This window comes from Myiozetetes cayanensis, unplaced genomic scaffold (assembly GCF_022539395.1).
Source record: "Myiozetetes cayanensis isolate MyiCay16 unplaced genomic scaffold, myiCay2020 scf3, whole genome shotgun sequence".
Taxonomy (NCBI): domain Eukaryota; kingdom Metazoa; phylum Chordata; class Aves; order Passeriformes; family Tyrannidae; genus Myiozetetes; species Myiozetetes cayanensis.
The window spans coordinates 58,427,149-58,435,732 of NW_026087521.1; the positions used below are offsets into that span (position 1 = coordinate 58,427,149).

The window sequence follows — 8,584 nt, forward strand, 5'->3', positions numbered from 1 at the left end:
AGGAAATGACACTTCATCTCTGGTGAAGCCTGTGGCTAAGGAGGAGAAATTATAATAAAACACAAACAAAATGTCAGTTGTAAATTAAGAGGGCCAAGGATGCACAAACTGACAAGAGCTTGTGGAAGTGTGTGCACAGGGGGGAACTGCAGGACATTTCTGAAAGGTGTTAAATTCACCCAGTTTAGGAGGGAAGAAAGGGGATCTGCTGCACATCCAGGGAATATTGAGCAAAAGGACTTTGCAGAGGTTCAGAATTATTTGTCTGGTTATATCTTCTCTGCAAATGTTGCTGTGCCAAAATCCATTTTAGACCTATTTTTTTTCAAAGACAAGAAAGCACATGAGCTGTCAGAACGTGAAACACTGAAAGAAACATTGGAACAAACTGATAAACTAAACAGCAGCATATCACAAGGACCTCATGGTTATATATGCAAGGGTTTGGAAAGCATTTGAAAATGAAGTGGCTGCGCTGATAGCAAAAAAATGCAAGTTGTCACTGAAGTCAGATACACTACAGAAGGACAGGAGAGTAGCAGCTAGCATACCTATCTTTAGGACAGGCACTGGATTAGTCTTAGGTATTATATACTAAAAAGCCTTGATTCACTTCCAGCTAAATTGGTTGAAACTAACAAAAATTAGAACTACATATAGGAGAATGAAAAAAAATCAGAGTTTCATTTAAAGAGAAATGTTATCTCTTCTATATATTCTATATATCCTTTGAAACATCAATATAAAAACCAAGAAAAACATCTTGAAAACAACCTGATAAGTCTCTCTCTATAGGTATCTATATATAATCCTAAACTGCTTGACAAATTTCAGTAATGATAAAATAGGTGGATTGATATTAAAGTTGGAATCTGATTAAGGTAAACAGAAAACTACACATGAAGGATCCTTTTTCACTGTAAAATTGTGTTGTCCAAGAACTTAGAACTTCTTTACTGAAATTACTACTGTTAGAAAAAGGGAAGTATTTCATAGTGTGCTAATTAAGTTGGGTGAGGCAAATGGATTGCAAATGGAAATAAGTGTTTTTCAATGCAGAACAATCACAGGTGGAGTGAAATACTTAGAAGCATTTTTGGTTCTAAACCATCTGTGGTCACTGAAGAAAAGGTATTGGCATTGCTGTGGACACAGGAGGGGTAGTAGGCGTTAAAATGGAGACTATTTTATTGTATAAACCAAGAATTCTCACCCAGAAAACAGTGTCCCAATCACCAAAAAATAAGATAAAAGAATTAGTAGTTTTTTAAGGCATTCAAAGTGACTGGGAACCCCAGGACTATCTGAGAGATAAAAAGAACAAGAGGGTTCTCAGTTGAGTAAATAAATGGCACCTATACAATGTACTGGCTGCTCCTGTTGGTCTTTTCGTGTCATATGACATCAAAAGACATCTAATTTAAATAGATCAAAGGTTGTTTGGAATGTGATTTTCCCAAGAAAATATTTAATTAACCTACTGAATTCACTGTTACGTTCTATCACTTCACTTACGTTCTATCTGAATTGACTGGGAGGCAAAACTGGATTAGCTGCTTATCTGGCCGGTGAGTATATCTGCAGCTTGTGTAAAATTGCTAGAGGTTTCCCTTTGGTGAGGGAGGTATCTTTCTTTTTCATTAGGAAATGATCTCCTGGTAGTGAGCAAACACAAGCTGGTGGGTATAAAAACATTTTACCTGAGGACAGTGCAGATAGCTAGGGCAGCATTCCCTGTACCTGCATCTTTGGTAGCTGATATTGATAGAAACACTATACAGGACAAGAAAAACCACCTGTCTGATCCAATGCTGTAATCATTATGTTCTAATGTTCTTTAACTGGATGACCGATGCCTTTTTGAATAGGAAAATAATGAGTAATGATAACAGACAACACAATTTCTGTTAATTATTCAAGCTAACATTCATGAAACTTTTGAGATGTACGAATATTTTCATGAATAAATCATTGGTCACCAGCTTGCACTAAATGACTTCAGAAATAACAGTGGAATAAGCTGGGTGCCATTATTCATGAACAAATTTGTGAATAATTTTCGATATATGACTACTCTGCTTTCTAATTGACTATACATGAGATAGATGAGTTTAAAATAGACATCACTAATTTATTGCAAAGCTGAAAGAAAATTTCTAAGGAATCTATGAAAATACTATAGGCTGTATCAGAAACTTAATTTTTCCCACACATGGATTTTGCTAATTTTTGTTTCTTACATGCTGGAATGGATTATAAAAATGAAGGATCTAATCCAGTGTTTGGAGATCATCCTCTCTGCACCAAATAAAGAAATTTTTACATATTCAGAAACCTGAAAATCCTGAGCCAGAGAAATCACTAAACAAGAGAATTCTTTTAAATGACTAGGTTTATTTTATCACCTTGGTTTCCAACACTAATTTGACAATGATTCAGAAGAAAAATCTATGGAGATATTTTTGTCGCATTACACCTCTTTCAAAAAGAAAAAGAAAAAACACAACCAAAAACTAACCAACCAAAAAATTAAGAAAACCCACACCTGCCCAAGTTCACTTAGAACCTTCCTAAGAGCTTGAGAAAAACCCTGAGAAATGCTGATTTACAGAATTTCTTGCCTATTTGTGTTGTGGCCACTCACAGAGATCTTTATTGCCGTCACTGTGAGAGGTGCCCCTACTATTCCCAATGCCCATTATCACATTGCATTTCCTTTTCAACAGAGTCTGATGAAACAGAGCTGTTCCATGAACAGTTGTCAAAACACTGGCATACTCTAATTACAACACTTACTATGTTTCTGTGAAAGTCAAATTCTGAGCTCAATTGCACTAAAATAAACCAGACGCAATTAAAATCAGTGGAGGCACCCCTGATTTGAAAGAAGGTAATTAAGATCAGAATCTAGCCCATGGAATCAAAAGAGATACAGGAATGCCGGAATCAGAGAACCATCCCATCAAAAAGAAAACATGCAGAAGACCAAGCAAAGCAGCTGGACCTAAATGAGGGTCAGATTCATTTTATCCTTATCACATTCTTAAAAATGAATCCATGAAGCACATGGACTACTGAACACAACCAAAAACTAAATCTTATTGCATATCTTAGTCTCACTAGCAAACATTCTTTAGGAAGTGCTTGATGGAAATGAGATGAAACTCCCTTCAACCTGTCCTATCTTCTTGAGCCTTAAAATGATGTTATACAAGAGATCTCTCTTTGGAACACCTGCTGATACATATGCCCCTCTATGGGGAATAGGTAGTGTTAGATGTACAGTATAGCTTTAAAGGTAGGACAGACAGTCCAAAACAACAAGCAATTCCACAGCCTAAAGCATTTTTTACATAGGAACAAGCTCAGGCTCCATGGGAAAAGGAGACAGCCCTTTAATGCAACTTCAGAGGTGGTCTTGACTCTTAATTTTGCCCTCTTCGATCAGGGAAATGTAGGAAGGCAGTGGGATATCCCTACTCAGTTTCATACGGAGAGCTAGGGAATGCAATCTGCTAGACAAAAGTGGCGTGCGGTCAGCTGGTGGAATATGGACAAGAGAGTAGGTAATGGTATCTTTTGGGCAGCTCTGACCCAGTAAAAACTGTGGAGGCCCCAGCAAAACTGAAAGCTACCTTTGCCAAAAGATAGAAACTGGAAAAGGTGGGTAGGGTAGCGTGTGGGGAGTGTGCCAGTTGTCTCATTTAACTACAGAAGTTCTCAGTGCTTGGTTCTTTGTGCAGCCTGGATCTTAGAGATGAGAATCTCTAAGATGGGTTTAACAGGGCTTGAAATGCTGCCATACAAATTCATGCTACCATATATTAAATACCAACATACAATTTTAGCTTTTTAAGATTTAAGGCTACAAGCATTTGTGAAAAAGTTATCCCTGTCATTCACATGAGCTGGATCTAAGCTCCATCAGCTTTCCTTAGCCTGATTACTGTTGCCTAACCCATCCACCCACCTAAAGAGTCTGTATAAGGTCAGGGCAGCAGTTTCACAAGTGAGTAATCCTATTCTGTGCCTTCAAATCTCTCAGAATTAGCTGAAAGTTGTTTCAAGCTGTGAAGCTCAAAGCCAGAGAGATCCAAAATTTCTCAATAAATGACCACATATAGCCTTGGCTTCCCAGCTCTAATTTCTGCCTCCTCATTGCTCTATAGTTTAACCCACCCCAGCTTTGATCTCCGGGTGACCAAACCAGGATCAGGTGAGCCCCGCCCGCCCTTTTTTATATATATATATATTTTTTTTTTTTCCCCAGTTTTGGATTTAGAAGACACAATATTTGGATGGAAACAGACATTGAGTGGAATGGTCTTATCGCATACCATTCGATTTTCTCCCTCTCCTCTAATTTGCAATGAAGACGTTCCCTATGCCCGGGGATGCTCTTCCGCGCCTGCCTCTGGCACTAGAGGGCGCGGAGATCTGGACTTTGGGCTGAAAATCCAGCTCTCCGCGGATCCCTTCTTTCCCTTACATTGAACTCAACTTTCAAAGAGATCTTGATTTCACAGAAGGAGGATCTGCTTCATTATTACTGGCTTGTCTGCGTTCCCCATGCTGCATTGCTATGGAAACGGGACCAGAAAATAAGTCTTTTGCATGTAGGTCGTAATATTAGTGGAGAAGAGAAAGTCTGGGTGAATGGGTTATAGGAGTGAAGCGGGGCAGAGTAACCTCCTGGGACTGTATTAACAGCAGTGGGGGATTTCATAGTAGATGTCTTCAAAAGTCTATTGAATGAGACATCCAGTGGGCTGAAAGAGCAGCTCAGAACCATGAAATACATGTGGGGAGTCAGCCCAGAGGTGACAACCAAAATGACAGTTGGACACTGTTGAACACTCAAAAAAAAAAAAAAAAATTCATTCATAAACTCTATTTTTAATTGATGGCTTCAGTTTCCCCCTTTCTGTGTCTTAGTCTCCATCCTGGGCAACAGCTAAGCATGGCTAGTCTGCTGTTCCTTCCACCTCCTGAGGACATCTTGATAACACATGGTCTGGATCTCCCTGAGCTCTGCCCAAATGCAGAGTTACAACCTTTTGGGTAGAGAATACTATTTAAAAGCTTGGGCTTGGATGGGAGAAAAGCATGACCTCTCCTTTTTGTAATTTTGCCCTATATCCAAAGCAACTTGGGGATGTCCTAGACCTCCCCTCCCCATGTGCTGGGTCTCATTCCCAGGCACACTGCAGTGCAGAAATCACAGCGTGCTGTGGGCAGGGGCAGAGAGGGCAGCTCAGTGAGACACATGCTCATCAAGTCAGTGAGCCCACTGCACTTATCACTCTCCTGATTAAAAAGCAAACAGGGCTGTTTTGGTAGACCAGGTGTCCTGCAAAGAAGTTCAACCAAACTTATACTCAAAAAGATCTTAAAGGAGAGAGGGAGCGTACTGTATGTAGCTTAAAGAGGTTTATAGATGAGTCACTGAGAGCGGCTGGTGTCATAAACCATGCAATCAAAGCTGGTGTGTATTTAGACAGGGGCTGTGATTGCAAGTAATGCCATACCATAAAAGTAGAAAGCATGCATACTTGTGATCTCCTGTATTAACCTTCCTTATTATTGGTCTTTTTGTTTGTTTTAGACTTGGTATTTCCCCCCCAAAATCTGCAAAAAACAGGCTGTCAAGCAGAGGTTAGACTTTTTTTTTTTCTTTTCCCTTCTGCAAAGAGATCTTCTTTAAGGGACAAGGACAAGCCAGTGTGTGCAAACACACTGGTTGACACAGAAAAATGGGGACAGATGTTATTCTGGCTAGATCTGTAACAAGAATTACCCCTTTCCCAGTGTCCTTTGCCAGTTGGGAAAAAGCTGTCTCTCCCTGCCCTAAAAGGAACTTTAGCAAATTTAAATAGTAGGGGAAAAAAAACAATCTTACACGGGTGGGAGGAAGCATCCCTCGTCCTTTATCCAGAGAAGGTGTAAGGATTCACCCACAGACCAGTGGGAGTGAGTCACAAGCCCTAACAACCTCCCCTCGCAGTTGGCAGCGGGCACAGCTATCCTCCTGGAGCACCTCTGATCAGGGGCCCTCCGGCCCGGCTGCCTCGCAGGGGGACGATCAGATGAGCAAAGCCAGCCCCGCAGCTCCCAGCCTGCCTGCTCGCCCATCAGCCCGGCGCTCGGGCAGGTGCGGGGCAGGTGCGCCGAGCACGGCACGGGGCACGGAGTGGTGGGAAGGTGCGAAGCGAAGAGTGGCCCTAGCTGGAGGAATGGCCAGGATCGACTTTTGCCCGAGAAGCGGAAAGCACTTTGCCCCTTCAGAACCCCCGATGCGACCGAACTCTGGGGCTGCACCACGACCTCCGTGTCCCAGAAATGTTTCTGGGAAGCAATTTTTCTCCCACAGCGTGATCTGAGCTCCCTCTCAAAGTATCAGCTCGCTCCTTCAGGCCACAAACACCCCGTGGCGGCGGCACGGGCGAAAGGCAAGGGAGCCCGGAGGCACAGCCGGGACGGACACAGCCCTGCCGGGGTCTCAGCCGGACCTGGGTAGAGGGGCGAGCTGGAGCCGGCCCTGGAGCATCCTCTCCCGCAGCGCCCTACTTCCTGGTCCGTGGACCGGACCCCAGGGGGAAGGACGCGGGGAAGCGGGGCCGGAAATGAGCCGGGGAAACCCCATCCCCTTCCCACCTCAGGCGGCGCCTGCAGCCGGCGCTCTCCTTCCCCGCGGCAGGACATGAGACCTGAGGCAAAGGAAACGGGCGCTGATCCCGGGCAGAGGAGGGATTTTGGGGGGCGAGGGACGGCACCGACACAGGAGCAGCCTCCTCTCCTTACACCCCGCACCCCTCCTGGTCCCCGGCGGGGCAGGGATAGCACCCACCCCGTCCCTGCCTGCTCGCCCGGCAGGCAGCGCGCTCCGCGGGCGGGCTCCGCTCCCCGGGGACGGCTCCGCTCCCAGCTCCCGCTGACATTTTGCAGGAGTCGTCAACAAACATGTCACAGCGGAATTTGGGAAGGGTAGTCCAGGAGATGTTCCCGTGTCGGAATGTAGCATTTATAATAAAAAAAAAACACCCTGTGGACAGCGCTTGAAAAATGTCGGGATTTCTCTAACCAGGCTGCTGCGTCTCTCGTTCCCCGCTATACCATGTCAGGCCTCGGTTATGGGTATTAATATCGCAACTGTAACACAACAGAGAAGGGCTCTGCGCTGGGGGCAATCGCTTTGCTTTCTCTGCTCTCGCTGCCTTTCCCCGGTGACCCGCACAACTGTGCACCTATTCAGCAAAAGTTTCCCTATGGTCTGTTCTGCTTCTTCTACCAGGAAGCAAAAGCTCGTTTCTTAGACATTATTTTCTTGGCGGGAGCTTTCCTATGACAGCAGCGGATGAAATCTTATGTGCGGCGAGGAAGGGGCGGAGGGTAGAGGACGTGAAAGAAAAGGAAAGAAAAAAAAAACACACCAAAAGACAAAAAAAATACATGGAAAGAAAAAGGGGGGGGAGAAAAAAAAAGAAAGAGAGACAGAAAGAGGAAACGTCAGTAAAACCCAAAGCTTTCCTACCTGTGATCCAATTAGCAGAAGTCGCATCCCATCCCGCTGCAAGCGGCTCGCTCGGCAGCCCTGGCTGTGGTGGCGGAGACATGCGGGCTGCGCGCCGTCAGAGCCAGCAGCCAGCCGCTTTATCTTCCTCTTCCATATCTTCCAAGAGGAGGGAGGGGGGTTGGGGTGGGGGAAAGACAGATTACTTGGTACCGTGATAATGGGGGGAAAGAATAACAGTTTGGAAGCTTTAAACAAGATGTGGCATTGTCCGGGCTGATGGAGTTTTTGTCTCTCCCTCGCTCCCTCTCTGCCTCCCACACCCACAGGCACACACATAGACACGCACACCCTCGGCAGCTCCGACCCTTGGGAGTCTCTGCTTCAGTTCAGCCACGCTGAGCTTTAAAAAAAAAAAAAAAATTTAGAGCACTAGTGCTATCAAACCTGGCTTAAAGGTTTGGACGAAATTGAAGTAATTAAAAACAGGTGAAGCCGGGACTCTCAAGTGAGCTGGTAATAATTCATACTTCCCCCAGAGCTCCTGAGGAAATGGGGGTAAGCTGCCACCTTCGTTGTGGTGGTGGCGAGCGAGGGAAGTGGGATGCCTAGGTGAGCATCTCGGGCGAATGTCCTTGCTGGGGTGCTGCGGCTGTGGGTCCGCTTGCTGCCCGCCTGTGGGGCTGTGCGGGGGTGTGTGGTGTGTGTGAGCGCGAAGTGGGCTCGATTAGCTGCAATGGGCAGGCAATTTCTGCAGAGAACATTTACAATTTTCTTTCAATATGACAGGATTAGTTGCTGTTGAAGGCTCTCCTCCAATAAGATCAGCACTGCTCTCTGATTTGGTGGCTTTGCTGAATAGAAATTACTGGTTCTTGTTATCTCTCAACACACTCTCCCCTCTTCCTCATCAGGCACTCCCCTCTTTCTCATCAGAAGTCTTTATCTACGTTTTGCACATCAGAAACGCTTTTTTTCTTTTTTTTTTTTTTTTTTTACCGATTACCCTTTCCCCATGTTTCCCTGCAATACTCTCTTCTTTCTCTCTCTTTTTTTTTTCCTTTTTTTTTTTTT

At 44.6% G+C, this 8,584-nt stretch overlaps 1 protein-coding gene across 2 annotated transcripts in view; it reads right to left on the reverse strand.

Moving 5' to 3' along the window:
- Positions 1-8,259, reverse strand: part of CHRM2 (cholinergic receptor muscarinic 2) — a 93,378-nt gene extending 85,119 nt beyond the window's left edge. For both annotated transcript variants that reach the window (XM_050324759.1, XM_050324762.1), the window contains exon 1: positions 7,532-8,259. The gene's annotated coding sequence lies outside the window, so the exon portion shown is untranslated. The remainder of the gene's footprint in view (positions 1-7,531) is intronic.
- Positions 8,260-8,584: the final 325 nt, after the last annotated feature.